The following is a 19,041-nucleotide window of genomic DNA, read 5'->3' on the forward strand; positions in this document are numbered from 1 at the left end:
TGAAACCAAGTGGCAAACTTAAAGAATTGTTTAGTTTCATATGTTATAATCAATATTTTAATTCATTTTAATTGTCCAATGTTATTAGTCCACAGTCGATAGACCACAGTTAACTGTCCAATAATTCATATATAGTTTAATATATAATATTCGAATTAATTAATACGTATCGTGACCCGTGTACATGTCTCAGACTCGATCACAACTCAAAGTATATATATTATTGTAGAATCAACCTCAACCCTGTATAGCTAACTCTATTATTACTGCATATAGAGTGTCTATGATTATTCCAAATAATATATATAGGTGCGTCGATATGATATGTCAAAACCTTGTATACGTGTCCCGATATTTAAAGTGCGTAAATTAAATAACAGAAATTAAATGACGATAAATAAAATTGCGAGAATTAAAATTGCGATAATTAAATTGCGATAAATAAATGTAATAAGGAATTAACAGTTAGCTAGGAACAGTTAGCTAGGATTTTGTTAGCGTGGATTCTTAACAAAATTTCTCATAGTTAATTTGTTTCTTTCTAATAAATTTTATTTTTTCCAATGTTTTCTTCATTATGCCACTTGTTGGATTCTGATAATTCAAAATCCAAATATGAAATTGAAAGAAAATGGTTATTCTGCGGTGAACGGATTCGTATCTCTGTAGATGTAAGTAGGATAGTAAATGAATGTTGAATCAGATTCGAAGAATGTATTGTATAACTTATTAAAGTGAAATCTAAATATCCCTCGGGTATTACCTACCCGTTAAAATATTTTCACCATTAACAGTTTGTACAAAAGAATTTTTAATTACAATCTTTATGAAAACATATATACATATATATTTTCTTCAGATGTAACCATGGATTTAATGAGTCAATATAATATTAAACTCATTTGATTTACCGTTAGAACTAGAATACATAACCTCTAAAACATTAGAGATTACATAATCGCAATGAAGAACGAAGGTAATTGATGTAGAATGATGATTATACTCGAGGTACAGAATGAGATATTGAGGCATGGATTGTTGATGATACTGGTGCTGTTATTGATGGTACTGTTGGTACCGGTGATGTTGCTAAAGCTGGTAAATTTTGCACCATATTCTCCAAATTTGTTTCTCGAGCTCGAAATTCGTTGACTTCTTCTATTATTCCGGGATGATTGTCGGTCAGAACGAGTGGATGAATAAGATTTAGAATTGTGGATAGAATATAATCGTGGCGAGATATTCAGGAAATGAGAGTGAAAATGGTGTTTCGGACTGGTTCGCCGGTAAGTGTTTCAGGTTCTTTGCCAAGAGGTGAATTCGGTTGGTGGAAGAGATCGCCTTCTTCGCGTCTCTATTGATTAAGTCGACTACGAACCCATCAGATGAATTGGGGATGGCTGATGGTTGATTCATTATAGTGGCACTGCTTTCGGAGCTCAAGTTAAACTCCATATCGGAATAGCTGTCGGAATCCGAGGAATTCGAACTGGTGGAGGGATCCCTCTCGCACGATCAGATGAAAGATTTTCGATATGAAATAGATTATTCGATGTAGATTAGTACCCTGCAATACATGATTTACATATGCATATATAATACTAAAATCCCATAAGTTACGGAAAAATCTACGGAAGCTGTCAGGAAAAGTCTATAGTAACAGATACGCTAAGATATGAATTTTGTCTATACACTATCAATGCACTAAATGCAGTAAGACGTATCTAGACTTAAGATGATAAGCAAATGATTCCCTAAGAATGATAAGCAGGTAATTTTTGACACGAAATGAAAATCAAAACTATTGACATGCAGACACAGTCGAAGTCCAGACCCACTAATGCATCTAAACAACTGTCAGTTAGACACACTAATGCAAGACCTGGTTCGCTAAGACCACCGCTCTGATACCAACTGAAAGGACCCGTTCATATACATTATAAACGATTCACAATAGTTGATTACATCGTGTAACGTCCTCCCAATAGGGTCTGGAAGGAACGTCACTAATATCAAAACATACCAACATATTATAATAAATGAGAACAATACTAAATGATGAATTTAACTTTAATGAGTACGCAGCGGAAAATGAAATGTCGTTACAATGACAGGAATAACAATATCGTAAATATTCACATGCAGAAGTAATAAATGCGATATCTCTTGATCCTATGTCCAAGTAGCATCACATAAGCAGTAAGTATAAGAGCTTGAATCAAACAGCACCTGAGACAAAACATTCTAAAGTGTCAACCAAAAAGGTTGAGTGAAGTTCATAGGTTTAACAAAAAGTTTGTCGTTGTTTTAGACCACAAGATTTAGTTTGTAAAGTTGATCTCCCGCAGGATCAAAAATTTATGCCAATGCGTGATATTTAGACTAAACGTTCAAGTTTGCCCCATGACAAGTTGTGTCTGTCCTTGTCGGTTTAATTTCATTATCAAGTAATACAATGACTTGGTCAAATGTATCGGGGACGTTACTCCCGATAGGCCTACCCCCAATAATTAAGCCTGCCGCAGCAATTAAAAATATCACTGTAGGGACTTAGTCGGACATAGCCGGGTATAGCATAGTTTAACAGTTTGGTACTTGTGTCTAAAGTGTAAAAAGTAAAAACAGCATGTGTCTCACCCCAAGTAAAAGTAAGTAAGTTTGCTAGCAATTAAAGAGGGGCTATGAATTCACCTTAGTAAGTAGAGAGAGAGTTATTCCTCCGAATAAAGAGTTGAACGAGTGAGCAGAAAAGTCAACCTATTGACATTTAAGAGTAGTTAAGTGTTTTGCCCATGTTTAAGTTTAAGTATGTGTTTGTTTTACTAAGTTTCTATTCCTAGTAAGTTACTATTTTTATAAAGTTTCCATTTTTAGAAAGTTTTTTATTTTACTAAGTTTCTATGACTAGAGAGTTTCTACTTTTATCAGTGTTTTCCATTTTAGGATACTTGCCGTATTAGATAAGCTTCCAATCACCCCTTTCCCTTCGAATGGCTAATTTAGATCTAGGGGCTTGAGCCATAGGACCCTTTAAATCGGAAATCCAAACCCTCTGTCTAGAATCTCATAGAAACCATTCGTCAAGAAAGTTCGAAGATCTATACATTTCTAATACATATCCCAAAATGTTTTTATGTTACAATATAAGTAGCAGGTTATAGGTGCTAGTAATAGTAATAGTGTATACATTTTATTTTTAATTGCATATAATTTATAACATTATTTACATGTTTCGGTAAAAATAATAACCGAAGTAAAAAGTAAAAAGTAAAAAGTAAAAAGTAAAAAAAAATAAAAAGTAAGAAAAGAATAATTACTAGTAGTAATTCTTCAAAGAGAGAATGAGAGAAATTTTGATGTGAGTTTGAATGAAAAATGAGGGGTATTTATACTTGAAAAAATTAGGTAAAAAGAATAAAATAATTAAAAGAAAAAGAAATATTTTAATTCTTAATGGGATTTTAAAATTAAAAAGTATTAAATGTTAGGTCATGGGATAATGCACAAAATAAACTAATAAAAGTAGTTTTTCCATTACAATTTTTAATTAAAAAGTAATTTATTTATTTATTTATTTTTCATTTATTTTAAGGATTTTTTTATATAAATAAACAAATTAATTTAATGCTTTTCCAAGAATATTTGTCAATAATATTTTAATTTATTTTTTTATATTTTTTTTATTTAATTAATAAATACAAATTTTGCATAAAAATAATAAATAATTCGGTATTTTGTGTTTTTAATAATAATTATGATTTTAATTATTAAACTATAGTTTTAGTAAGTTTGTAAATATTATTACATTTATATATAACTGGATTTATTATATAGTTAAATATATAATACATTAACTAAATAATAAAAGTGATACAAAGTTTATATACTTAGTTAAATTATGTCAAATTATATAAATTAATAATATATTATTTATTTAAGCGTACATTGTTGACTAAAAATTACTATTCGGTCAATATTTAATTGTATATAACAACCCTTAATACATATAGTCAGACATATAACCCTAGGGTTAATTCAGTAAATTTAAAAGTCGAAAAGTGAGGGTTGTTACAGTACCTCCCCGTTAATAAAAACTTCATCCCGAAGTTTTAGGTAGACTTCTCGGATGCATCAGCGGTTGAGAAGAGATGGGGATATTTCTGTTTCATTTGGTCTTCACGTTCCCAGGTATACTCGGGGCCACGTCGTGAATTCCAACGGATCTTAACAATAGGTATGGTGCTTTGTTTTAAGCGTTTAGCAGATCGGTCCATGACTTCTACGGGTTCCTCTATGAAGTGCATTTTATCATCAATGCGAATGTCATCTAAAGGAATAACGAGAGTGTCATCAGCGAGACACTTTTTAAGATTCGAGACATGAAATACGTCATGTACGCTACTAAGTTCAGCAGGTAATTCTAATCGATAAGCCACGGGTCCGATCCTTTCAGTAATCTTGAAGGGTCCAACAAAACGCGAACTTAGTTTGCTTCATTTACCAAAACGAACGACGCCTTTCCAAGGGGATACTTTCAACATGACTTTGTCACCAACTTGGAATTCCAAATCTTTCCGACCTTTATTAGCATAGCTCTTCTGTCGGCTGCGGGCAGTTTCTATTCGTTTCTTAATCTGAACTATCTTTTCGGTTGTCTCGTGTATGATTTCAGGACCAGTTAACTGTCTGTCCTCTAATTCATCCCAGCACAGTGGGGATCTACATTTTCGTCCGTATAAGGCCTCAAAAGGTGCAGCCTTAATACTTGAGTGGTAACTATTATTGTAAGAGAATTCAACCAAAGGCAAATGTCTATCCCAGCCTTTGCCGAATTCGATAACACAAGTGCGAAGCATATCTTCCAATGTTTGAATGGTTCATTCACTTTGACCATCGGTTTGTGGATGATAAGCAGTACTCATGTCGAGTTGAGTTTCAAGAGCAGTTTGTAAGGATTTCCAGAATCTGGAAGTGAATCTAATGTCGCGATCGGATATGATTGATATAGGAACACCATGACGAGAGACAATTTCTTTGATATACAGTTGTGACAATCTCTCCATCTTGTCGGTCTCCTTGATCGGTAAGAAATGAGCAGATTTAGTAAGACGATCTACTATGACCCATATAGTATCATTGCCACTAGAAGTCTTGGGAAATTTAGTAATAAAGTCCATAGCGATACATTCCCACTTCCACTCCGGAATATCGGGTTGTGTCAACAGACCAGAAGGCTTTTGATGTTCAGCCTTAACTTTCAAACAAGTGAGACACTTACTAACATAAGTAGCAATGTCGGCTTTCATATTAGGCCACCAGTAGAATTCCTTCACATCGTGGTACATCTTACTGGAACCCGGATGAATAGAATACCTAGTCTGATGCGCTTCATCCAAGACTAGTTCACGGAGATTACCGAAGCGAGGAACCCAAATTCTGTTGCCAAAGTACCGTGTACCATTAGCTTTCACTTGGAGTTGGTTCTCGAAACCGATAGGTCCTTCACCTTTGATAAGTGTTGGTTTAATAGCTTCCTGTTGAGCTTCGCAGATTCGTGATATAAGATTTGATTTGATTTTCAAGTTTAAGGCACGAACACGTTTAACATCGTCTTTTCGACTAAGGGCATCAGCAACTACGTTTGCCTTACCAGGATGATATTCCATCTTACAGTCATAATCGTTCAATAACTCGAGCCATCGGCTTTGCCTCATATTCAGCTGTTTTTAATCAAAGATGTGTCGAAGACTTTTATGGTCAGTGTACACCGTAAACTGGGTACCATATAGATAATGTCTCCATATCTTTAATACAAATACTACGACACCTAACTCAAGGTCGTGTGTGGTATAGTTCTCCTCATGTTTCTTCAACTGTCTAGATGCGTAGGTAATAACCTTTTCACGTTGCATTAAAACACAACCAAAGCCTTGCTTTGAGGCATCGCAGTAAACAACAAAATCGTCAGTACCTTCAGGTAAAGATAGAATCGGGGCTGTGGTCAACTTCTCTTTCAGAATCTTGAAAGCATATTCCTGTTCTTCGGACCACTCAAACTTCTTCCCTTTTTGAGTTAGCTTCGTAAGAGGTTTGGCAAGAAGGGAAAAATCCTTTATGAATCTCCGATAATAACCGGCAAGTCCCAAAAATTGACGAATATGCTTCGCAGTCTTTGGTATCTCCCAGTTCTGGATAGCGGTAATCTTAGCTGGATCGACATGTATTCCATTACTATCAAACAACGTGTCCGATGAATTGTACGGTTTTGAGCCAAAACTCGCACTTAGAAAACTTAGCGTAGAGTTGTTCCTTTAGTAAGAGTTCAAGAATCACGCGCATATGTTGCTCATGTTCCTTCTCACTCTTGGAGTAGATCAAAATGTCATCAATGAAAACAATGACGAATTTATCGAGATAAGGTTTGCAGACACGGTTCATGAGATCCATGAAAATGGCAGGAGCATTGGTCAAACCAAAAGGCATGACACATAATTCATAGTGCCCATAACGAGTGCAAAAAGCAGTCTTAGGAATATCAGATTCCTTGACTCAAAGTTGGTGATATCCGGACCTCAAATCAATCTTTGAATAAACACTTGACCCTTGAAGTTGGTCGAATAGATCATCAATACGTGGCAACGGATAACGGTTTTTGATAGTAAGCTTGTTAAGTTTGCGGTAATCAATGCACATCCTTAACGTACCATCCTTCTTTTTAACAAATAGAATAGGAGCTCCCCATGGGGACGAGCTTGGACGAATGAAACCTTTATCCAATAGTTCTTGGAGCTGGTTAGAAAGTTCCTTCATTTCAGAAGGTGCTAAACGGTATGGTGCTTTAGCAATAGGAGCAGCACCGGGAGCTAAATCAATTTGAAATTCAACTTGTCGAGGAGGTGGAAGACCAGGAAGATCTTCGGGAAACACATCGGGATAGTCTCTAACCACTGGTACATCTTCAATACACTTCTCTTCCGATTCGATCAGCTTAACGTGGGCTAGAATGGCTGGATAACCTTTCTTAAGGTATTTGCGAGTTTTAATACAGGAGATGATGTTGAGATTGGAACCACTCTTTTCACCTTGGATGATGAGAGTCTCTCCATTTCCCAATGGAACATTAACAGTTTTATTGTAACACATGATATATATAAAACACTTTATATTATTAAGGAACGATGCATTAAATAAGCCTTTTAGTGCACGATTCGGAAATAGAAATAGTTTTAAGGCATAGCCTTTACATAGATGGAAAAATAGGAAAGATAACTAAAGAATATTAAGATTGAAATAATCTTCATATTTCTTCTTCTCGTCCTCAAACTGCTTCATCACTTTTTCCATGTTATCCTTCACAAGTTTCTCTAGGCTTTCGGTTTGAGAGTCGAGGGACTCTTGGATAATTTCCTTCAAGATTTTGTTTTCTTTTTCTAGGTTGTTTAGACGCACTTCTATTCGAGCAACATGACGTCTACTAAACTCCCTAATCTTCTCACAGCTATTCTGAAGGTTGATGATATCAGTCTTCACCCTTACATGCTTCTCGTTATTACAGAATAATGGACTGGTAGCGGGTTCGGGTTGCTTTCTCTTTAGAATTGGGTTTTCAGACGATTCTTCCATAGGCTCTTCTTCGGGTTCATAATTGGAGAAGTCGCTGTTGTAGTTAGGGAGGTTTTGAAGAGCATCCCATTCAGGAGTACTCATCGGTTTATGTAACAATGAGTGAAAAGAGCCAGAGTTAGCAGAATCAGCAGGGCTTTCTCCTTCGCTTTCAGATCCTTGAGTTGGGTGAAGTTCAGGATAAGCAGGTAGTGTATCTGGACTATAGTTTGGTGAAACAGGATTGTAAGAAGGACTTCAAACAGGTCTTAATGTTTCAGAGTGTCCCACACCTACTTCGGTAGTAGGGTTGTGAGTTGCCTTGTTAGGCTTGTTAACGCTTGGGCTTGACATCCTATCATTAGGAAAGAGACTTTGATTAGAATCTTTTAGTCAAGTTTAGGAAAGCATAAATATTAAGATTATAGGGCAATCCTAAGTGCATTAAAGTCTATGGCAGGAAAGATTATGGTTTCCTAGATTGCTAAGGCACCCTACCTAACAAATAAGGCACACATAAAGATGCAATCCTGGTTCTCTATAACAGCCTGGTTATGCTCTGATACCAATCTGTAACGTCCTCCCAATCGGGTCTGGAAGGAACGTCACTAATATCAAAACATACCAACATATTATAATAAACGAGAACAATACTAAATGATGAATTTAACTTTAATGAGTACGCAGCGGAAAATGAAATGTCGTTACAATGACAGGAATAACAATATCGTAAATGTTCACATGCAGAAGTAATAAATGCGATATCTCTTGATCCTATGTCCAAGTAGCATCACATAAGCAGTAAGTATAAGAGCATGAATCAAACAGCACCTGAGACAAAACATGCTAAAGTGTCAACCAAAAAGGTTGAGTGAAGTTCATAGGTTTAACAAAAAGTTTGTCGTTGTTTTAGACCACAAGATTTAGTTTGTAAAGTTGATCTCCCGCAGGATCAAAAAGTTATGCCAATGCGTGATATTTAGACTAAACGTTCAAGTTTGCCCCATGACAAGTTGTGTCTGTCCTTGTCGGTTTAATTTCATTATTAAGTAATACAATGACTTGGTCAAATGTATCGGGGACGTTACTCCCGATAGGCCTACCCCCAATAATTAAGCCTGCCGCAGCAATTAAAAATATCACTGTAGGGACTTAGTCGGACATAGCCGGGTATAGCATAGTTTAACAGTTTGGTACTTGTGTCTAAAGTGTAAAAAGTAAAAACAGCATGTGTCTCACCCCAAGTAAAAGTAAGTAAGTTTGCTAGCAATTAAAGAGGGGCTATGAATTCACCTTAGTAAGTAGAGAGAGAGTTATTCCTCCGAATAAAGAGTTGAACGAGTGAGCAGAAAAGTCAACCTATTGACATTTAAGAGTAGTTAAGTGTTTTGCCCATGTTTAAGTTTAAGTATGTGTTTGTTTTACTAAGTTTCTATTCCTAGTAAGTTACTATTTTTATAAAGTTTCCATTTTTAGAAAGTTTCTTATTTTACTAAGTTTCTATGACTAGAGAGTTTCTACTTTTATCAGTGTTTTCCATTTTAGGATACTTGCCATATTAGATAAGCTTCCAATCACCCCTTTCCCTTCGAATGGCTAATTTAGATCTAGGGGCTTGAGCCATAAGACCCTTTAAATCGGAAATCCAAACCCTCTACCTAGAATCTCATAGAAACCATTCGTCAAGAAAGTTCGAAGATCTATACATTTCTAATACATATCCCAAAATGTTTTTATGTTACAATATAAGTAGCAGGTTATAGGTGCTAGTAATAGTAATAGTGTATACATTTTATTTTTAATTGCATATAATTTATAACATTATTTACATGTTTCGGTAAAAATAATAACCGAAGTAAAAAGTAAAAAGTAAAAAGTAAAAAGTAAAAAAAAATAAAAGTAAGAAAAGAATAATTACTAGTAGTAATTCTTCAAAGAGAGAATGAGAGAAATTTTGATGTGAGTTTAAATGAAAAATGAGGGGTATTTATACTTGAAAAAATTAGGTAAAAAGAATAAAATAATTAAAAGAAAAAGAAATATTTTAATTCTTAATGGGATTTTAAAATTAAAAAGTATTAAATGTTAGGTCATGGGATAATGCACAAAATAAACTAATAAAAGTAGTTTTTCCATTACAATTTTTAATTAAAAAGTAATTTATTTATTTATTTATTTATTTATTTTTCATTTATTTTAAGGATTTTTTTATATAAATAAACAAATTAATTTAATGCTTTTCCAAGAATATTTGTCAATAATATTTTAATTTATTTTTTTTATATTTTTTTTATTTAATTAATAAATACAAATTTTGCATAAAAATAATAAATAATTCGGTATTTTGTGTTTTTAATAATAATTATGATTTTAATTATTAAACTATAGTTTTAGTAAGTTTGTAAATATTATTACATTTATATATAACTGGATTTATTATATAGTTAAATATATAATACATTAACTAAATAATAAAAGTGATACAAAGTTTATATACTTAGTTAAATTATGTCAAATTATATAAATTAATAATATATTATTTATTTAAGCGTATATTGTTGACTAAAAATTACTATTCGGTCAATATTTAATTGTATATAACAACCATTAATACATATAGTCAGACATATAACCCTAGGGTTAATTCAGTAAATTTAAAAGTCGAAAAGTGAGGGTTGTTACAGTACCTCCCCGTTAATAAAAACTTCGTCCCGAAGTTTTAGGTAGACTTCTCGGATGCATCAGCGGTTGAGAAGAGATGGGGATATTTCTGTTTCATTTGGTCTTCACGTTCCCAGGTATACTCGGGGCCACGTCGTGAATTCCAACGGATCTTAACAATAGGTATGGTGCTTTGTTTTAAGCGTTTAGCAGATCGGTCCATGACTTCTACGGGTTCCTCTATGAAGTGCGTTTTATCATCAATGCGAATGTCATCTAAAGGAATAACGAGTGTGTCATCAGCGAGACACTTTTTAAGATTCGAGACATGAAATACGTCATGTACGCTACTAAGTTCAGCAGGTAATTCTAATCGATAAGCCACGGGTCCGATCCTTTCAGTAATCTTGAAGGGTCCAACAAAACGCGAACTTAGTTTGCTTCATTTACCAAAACGAACGACGCCTTTCCAAGGGGATACTTTCGACATGACTTTGTCACCAACTTGGAATTCCAAATCTTTCCGACCTTTATTAGCATAGCTCTTCTGTCGGCTGCGGGCAGTTTCTATTCGTTTCTTAATCTGAACTATCTTTTCGGTTGTCTCGTGTATGATTTCAGGACCAGTTAACTGTCTGTCCTCTAATTCATCCCAGCACAGTGGGGATCTACATTTTCGTCCGTATAAGGCCTCAAAAGGTGCAGCCTTAATACTTGAGTGGTAACTATTATTGTAAGAGAATTCAACCAAAGGCAAATGTCTATCCCAGCCTTTGCCGAAGTCGATAACACAAGCGTGAAGCATATCTTCCAATGTTTGAATGGTTCATTCACTTTGACCATCGGTTTGCGGATGATAAGCAGTACTCATGTCGAGTTGAGTTTCAAGAGCAGTTTGTAAGGATTTCCAGAATCTGGAAGTGAATCTAATGTCGCGATCGGATATGATTGATATAGGAACACCATGACGAGAGACAATTTCTTTGATATACAGTTGTGACAATCTCTCCATCTTGTCGGTCTCCTTGATCGGTAAGAAATGAGCAGATTTAGTAAGACGATCTACTATGACCCATATAGTATCATTGCCACTAGAAGTCTTGGGAAATTTAGTAATAAAGTCCATAACGATACATTCCCACTTCCACTCCGGAATATCGGGTTGTGTCAACAGACCAGAAGGCTTTTGATGTTCAGCCTTGACTTTTAAACAAGTGAGACACTTACTAACATAAGTAGCAATGTCGGCTTTCATATTAGGCCACCAGTAGAATTCCTTCACATCGTGGTACATCTTACAACCCGGATGAATAGAATACCTAGTCTTATGCGCTTCATCCAAGACTAGTTCACGAAGATTACCGAAGCGAGGAACCCAAATTCTGTTGCCAAAGTACCGTGTACCATTAGCTTTCACTTGGAGTTGGTTCTCGAAACCGATAGGTCCTTCACCTTTGATAAGTGTTGGTTTAATAGCTTCTAGTTGAGCTTCGCAGATTCGTGATATAAGATTTGATTTGATTTTCAGGTTTAAGGCACGAACACGTTTAACATCGTCTTTTCGACTAAGGGCATCAGCAACTACGTTTGCCTTGCCAGGATGATATTCCATCTTACAGTCATAATCGTTCAATAACTCGAGCCATCGGCTTTGCCTCATATTCAGCTGTTTTTAATCAAAGATGTGTCGAAGACTTTTATGGTCAGTGTACACCGTAAACTGGGTACCATATAGATAATGTCTCCATATCTTTAATGCAAATACCACGGCACCTAACTCAAGGTCGTGTGTGGTATAGTTCTCCTCATGTTTCTTCAACTGTCTAGATGCGTAGGCAATAACCTTTTCACGTTGCATTAAAACACAACCAAAGCCTTGCTTTGAGGCATCGCAGTAAACAACAAAATCGTCAGTACCTTCAGGTAAAGATAGAATCGGGGCTGTGGTCAACTTCTCTTTCAGAATCTTGAAAGCAGATTCCTGTTCTTCGGACCACTCAAACTTCTTCCCTTTTTGAGTTAGCTTCGTAAGAGGTTTGGCAAGAAGGGAAAAATCCTTTATGAATCTCCGATAATAACCGGCAAGTCCCAAAAATTGACGAATATGCTTCGCAGTCATTGGTATCTCCCAGTTCTGGATAGCGGTAATCTTAGCTGGATCGACATGTATTCCATTACTATCAAACAACGTGTCCGATGAATTGTACGGTTTTGAGCCAAAACTCGCACTTAGAAAACTTAGCGTAGAGTTGTTCCTTTAGTAAGAGTTCAAGAATCACGCGCATATGTTGCTCATGTTCCTTCTCACTCTTGGAGTAGATCAAAATGTCATCAATGAAAACAATGACGAATTTATCGAGATAAGGTTTGCAGACACGGTTCATGAGATCCATGAAAATGGCAGGAGCATTGGTCAAACCAAAAGGCATGACACATAATTCATAGTGCCCATAACGAGTGCGAAAAGCAGTCTTAGGAATATCAGATTCCTTGACTCAAAGTTGGTGATATCCGGACCTCAAATCAATCTTTGAATAAACACTTGACCCTTGAAGTTGGTCGAATAGATCATCAATACGTGGCAACGGATAACGGTTTTTGATAGTAAGCTTGTTAAGTTTGCGGTAATCAATGCACATCCTTAACGTACCATCCTTCTTTTTAACAAATAGAATAGGAGCTCCCCATAGGGACGAGCTTGGACGAATGAAACCTTTATCCAATAGTTCTTGGAGCTGGTTAGAAAGTTCCTTCATTTCAGAAGGTGCTAAACGGTATGGTGCTTTAGCAATAGGAGCAGCACCGGGAGCTAAATCAATTTGAAATTCAACTTGTCGAGGAGGTGGAAGACCAGGAAGATCTTCGGGAAACACATCGGGATAGTCTCTAACCACTGGTACATCTTCAATACGCTTCTCTTCCGATTCGATCAGCTTAACGTGGGCTAGAATGGCTGGATAACCTTTCTTAAGGTATTTGCGAGTTTTAATACAGGAGATGATGTTGAGATTGGAACCACTCTTTTCACCTTGGATGATGAGAGTCTCTCCATTTCCCAATGGAACATTAACAGTTTTATTGTAACACATGATATATATAAAACACTTTATATTATTAAGGAACGATGCATTAAATAAGCCTTTTAGTGCACGATTCGGAAATAGAAATAGTTTTAAGGCATAGCCTTTACATAGATGGAAAAATAGGAAAGATAACTAAAGAATATTAAGATTGAAATAATCTTCATATTTCTTCTTCTCGTCCTCAAACTGCTTCATCACTTTTTCCATGTTATCCTTCACAAGTTTCTCTAGGCTTTCGGTTTGAGAGTCGAGGGACTCTTGGATAATTTCCTTCAAGATTTTGTTTTCTTTTTCTAGGTTGTTTAGACGCACTTCTTTTCGAGCAACATGACGTCTACTAAACTCCCTAATCTTCTCACAGCTATTCTGAAGGTTGATGATATCAGTCTTCACCCTTACATGCTTCTCGTTATTACAGAATAATGGACTGGTAGCGGGTTCGGGTTGCTTTCTCTTTAGAATTGGGTTTTCAGACGATTCTTCCATAGGATCTTCTTCGGGTTCATAATTGGAGAAGTCGCTGTTGTAGTTAGGGAGGTTTTGAAGAGCATCCCATTCAGGAGTACTCATCGGCTTATGTACCAATGAGTGAAAAGAGCCAGAGTTAGCAGAATCAGCAGGGCTTTCTCCTTCGCTTTCAGATCCTTGAGTTGGGTGAAGTTCAGGATAAGCAGGTAGTGTATCTGGACTATAGTTTGGTGAAACAGGATTGTAAGAAGGACTTCGAACAGGTCTTAATGTTTCAGAGTGTCCCACACCTACTTCGGTAGTAGGGTTGTGAGTTGCCTTGTTAGGCTTGTTAACGCTTGGGCTTGACATCCTATCATTAGGAAAGAGACTTTGATTAGAATCTTTTAGTCAAGTTTAGGAAAGCATAAATATTAAGATTATAGGGCAATCCTAAGTGCATTAAAGTCTATGGCAGGAAAGGTTATAGTTTCCTAGATTGCTAAGGCACCCTAGCTAACAAATAAGGCACACATAAAGATGCAATCCTGGTTCTCTATAACAGCCTGGTTATGCTCTGATACTAATCTATAACGTCCTCCCAATAGGGTCTGGAAGGAACGTCACTAATATCAAAACATACCAACATATTATAATAAACGAGAACAATACTAAATGATGAATTTAACTTTAATGAGTACGCAGCGGAAAATGAAATGTCGTTACAATGATAGGAATAACAATATCGTAAATGTTCACATGCAGAAGTAATAAATGCGATATCTCTTGATCCTATGTCCAAGTAGCATCACATAAGCAGTAAGTATAAGAGCTTGAATCAAACAGCACCTGAGACAAAACATGCTAAAGTGTCAACCAAAAAGGTTGAGTGAAGTTCATAGGTTTAACAAAAAGTTTGTCGTTGTTTTAGACCACAAGATTTAGTTTGTAAAGTTGATCTCCCGCAGGATCAAAAAGTTATGCCAATGCGTGATATTTAGACTAAACGTTCAAGTTTGCCCCATGACAAGTTGTGTCTGTCCTTGTCGGTTTAATTTCATTATTAAGTAATACAATGACTTGGTCAAATGTATCAGGGACGTTACTCCCGATAGGCCTACCCCCAATAATTAAGCCTGCCGCAGCAATTAAAAATATCACTGTAGGGACTTAGTCGGACATAGCCGGGTATAGCATAGTTTAACAGTTTGGTACTTGTGTCTAAAGTGTAAAAAGTAAAAACAGCATGTGTCTCACCCCAAGTAAAAGTAAGTAAGTTTGCTAGCAATTAAAGAGGGGCTATGAATTCACCTTAGTAAGTAGAGAGAGAGTTATTCCTCCGAATAAAGAGTTGAACGAGTGAGCAGAAAAGTCAACCTATTGACATTTAAGAGTAGTTAAGTGTTTTGCCCATGTTTAAGTTTAAGTATGTGTTTGTTTTACTAAGTTTCTATTCCTAGTAAGTTACTATTTTTATAAAGTTTCCATTTTTAGAAAGTTTCTTATTTTACTAAGTTTCTATGACTAGAGAGTTTCTACTTTTATCAGTGTTTTCCATTTTAGGATACTTTCCGTATTAGATAAGCTTCCAATCACCCCTTTCCCTTCGAATGGCTAATTTAGATCTAGGGGCTTGAGCCATAGGACCCTTTAAATCGGAAATCCAAACCCTCTGCCTAGAATCTCATAGAAACCATTCGTCAAGAAAGTTCGAAGATCTATACATTTCTAATACATATCCCAAAATGTTTTTATGTTACAATATAAGTAGTAGGTTATAGGTGCCAGTAATAGTAATAGTGTATACATTTTATTTTTAATTGCATATAATTTATAACATTATTTACATGTTCCGGTAAAAATAATAACCGAAGTAAAAAGTAAAAAGTAAAAAGTAAAAAAAAATAAAAAGTAAGAAAAGAATAATTACTAGTAGTAATTCTTCAAAGAGAGAATGAGAGAAATTTTGGTGTGAGTTTGAATGAGAAATGAGGGGTATTTATACTTGAAAAAATTAGGTAAAAAGAATAAAATAATTAAAAGAAAAAGAAATATTTTAATTCTTAATGGGATTTTAAAATTAAAAAGTATTAAATTTTAGGTCATGGGATAATGCACAAAATAAAATAATAAAAGTAGTTTTTCCATTACAATTTTTAATTAAAAAGTAATTTATTTATTTATTTATTTATTTATTTATTTATTTATTTTTTCATTTATTTTAAGGATTTTTTTTATATAAATAAACAAATTAATTTAATGCTTTTCCAAGAATATTTGTCAATAATATTTTATTTTATTTTTTATATATATATTTTTTTATTTAATTAATAAATACAAATTTTGCATAAAATTAATAAATAATTCGGTATTTTGTGTTTTTAATAATAATTATGATTTTAATTATTAAACTATAGTTTTAGTAAGTTTGTAAATATTATTACATTTATATATAACTGGATTTATTATATAGTTAAATATATAATACATTAACTAAATAATAAAAGTGATACAAAGTTTATATACTTAGTTAAATTATGTCAAATTATATAAATTAATAATATATTATTTATTTAAGCGTACATTGTTGACTAAAAATTACTATTCGGTCAATATTTAATTGTATATAACAACCCTTAATACATATAGTCAGACATATAACCCTAGGGTTAATTCAGTAAATTTAAAAGTCGAAAAGTGAGGGTTGTTACAGTACCTCCCCGTTAATAAAAACTTCGTCCCGAAGTTTTAGGTAGACTTCTCGGATGCATCAGCGGTTGAGAAGAGATGGGGATATTTCTGTTTCATTTGGTCTTCACGTTCCCAGGTATACTCGGGGCCACGTCGTGAATTCCAACGGATCTTAACAATAGGTATGGTGCTTTGTTTTAAGCGTTTAGCAGATCGGTCCATGACTTCTACGGGTTCCTCTATGAAGTGCGTTTTATCATCAATGCAAATGTCATCTAAAGGAATAACGAGAGTGTCATCAGCGAGACACTTTTTAAGATTCGAGACATGAAATACGTCATGTACGCTACTAAGTTCAGCAGGTAATTCTAATCGATAAGCCATGGGTCCGATCCTTTCAGTAATCTTGAAGGGTCCAACAAAACGCGAACTTAGTTTGCTTCATTTACCAAAACGAACGACGCCTTTCCAAGGGGATACTTTCGACATGACTTTGTCACCAACTTGGAATTCCAAATCTTTCCGACCTTTATTAGCATAGCTCTTCTGTCGGCTGCGGGCAGTTTCTATTCGTTTCTTAATCTGAACTATCTTTTCGGTTGTCTCGTGTATGATTTCAGGACCAGTTAACTGTCTGTCCTCTAATTCATCCCAGCACAGTGGGGATCTACATTTTCGTCCGTATAAGGCCTCAAAAGGTGCAGCCTTAATACTTGAGTGGTAACTATTATTGTAAGAGAATTCAACCAAAGGCAAATGTCTATCCCAGCCTTTGCCGAAGTCGATAACACAAGCGCGAAGCATATCTTCCAATGTTTGAATGGTTCATTCACTTTGACCATCGGTTTGCGGATGATAAGCAGTACTCATGTCGAGTTGAGTTTCAAGAGCAGTTTGTAAGGATTTCCAGAATCTGGAAGTGAATCTAATGTCGTGATCGGATATGATTGATATAGGAACACCATGACGAGAGACAATTTCTTTGATATACAGTTGTGACAATCTCTCCATCTTGTCGGTCTCCTTGATCGGTAAGAAATGAGCAGATTTAGTAAGACGATCTACTATGACCCATATAGTATCATTGCCACTAGAAGCAATGTCGGCTTTCATATTAGGCCACCAGTAGAATTCCTTCACATCGTGGTACATCTTACTGGAACCCGGATGAATAGAATACCTAGTCTTATGCGCTTCATCCAAGACTAGTTCACGGAGATTACCGAAGCGAGGAACCCAAATTCTGTTGCCAAAGTACCGTGTACCATTAGCTTTCACTTGGAGTTGGTTCTCGAAATCGATAGGTCCTTCACCTTTGATAAGTGTTGGTTTAATAGCTTCCAGTTGAGCTTCGCAGATTCGTGATATAAGATTTGATTTGATTTTCAGGTTTAAGGCACGAACACGTTTAACATCGTCTTTTCGACTAAGGGCATCAGCAACTACGTTTGCCTTGCCAGGATGATATTCCATCTTACAGTCATAATCGTTCAATAACTCGAGCCATCGGCTTTGCCTCATATTCAGCTGTTTTTAATCAAAGATGTGTCGAAGACTTTTATGGTCAGTGTACACCGTAAACTGGGTACCATATAGATAATGTCTCCATATCTTTAATGCAAATACCACGGCACCTAACTCAAGGTCGTGTGTGGTATAGTTCTCCTCATGTTTCTTCAACTGTCTAGATGCGTAGGCAATAACCTTTTCACGTTGCATTAAAACACAACCAAAGCCTTGCTTTGAGGCATCGCAGTAAACAACAAAATCGTCAGTACCTTCAAGTAAAGATAGAATCGGGGCTGTGGTCAACTTCTCTTTCAGAATCTTGAAAGCAGATTCCTGTTCTTCGGACCACTCAAACTTCTTCCCTTTTTGAGTTAGCTTCGTAAGAGGTTTGGCAAGAAGGGAAAAATCCTTTATGAATCTCCGATAATAACCGGCAAGTCCCAAAAATTGACGAATATGCTTCGCAGTCTTTGGTATCTCCCAGTTCTGGATAGCGGTAATCTTAGCTGGATCGACATGTATTCCATTACTATCAAACAACGTGTCCGATGAATTGTACGGTTTTGAGCCAAAACTCGCACTTAGAAAACTTAGCGTAGAGTTGTTCCTTTAGTAAGAGTTCAAGAATCACGCGCATATGTTGCTCATGTTCCTTCTCACTCTTGGAGTAGATCAAAATGTCATCAATGAAAACAATGACGAATTTATCGAGATAAGGTTTGCAGACACGGTTCATGAGATCCATGAAAATGGCAGGAGCATTGGTCAAACCAAAAGGCATGACACATAATTCATAGTGCCCATAACGAGTGCGAAAAGCAGTCTTAGGAATATCAGATTCCTTGACTCAAAGTTGGTGATATCCGGACCTCAAATCAATCTTTGAATAAACACTTGACCCTTGAAGTTGGTCGAATAGATCATCAATACGTGGCAACGGATAACGGTTTTTGATAGTAAGCTTGTTAAGTTTGCGGTAATCAATGCACATCCTTAACGTACCATCCTTCTTTTTAACAAATAGAATAGGAGCTCCCCATAGGGACGA

The sequence above is a fragment of the Rutidosis leptorrhynchoides genome, chromosome 3 (genome assembly GCF_046630445.1).
Source record: "Rutidosis leptorrhynchoides isolate AG116_Rl617_1_P2 chromosome 3, CSIRO_AGI_Rlap_v1, whole genome shotgun sequence".
NCBI classification, from domain to species: domain Eukaryota; kingdom Viridiplantae; phylum Streptophyta; class Magnoliopsida; order Asterales; family Asteraceae; genus Rutidosis; species Rutidosis leptorrhynchoides.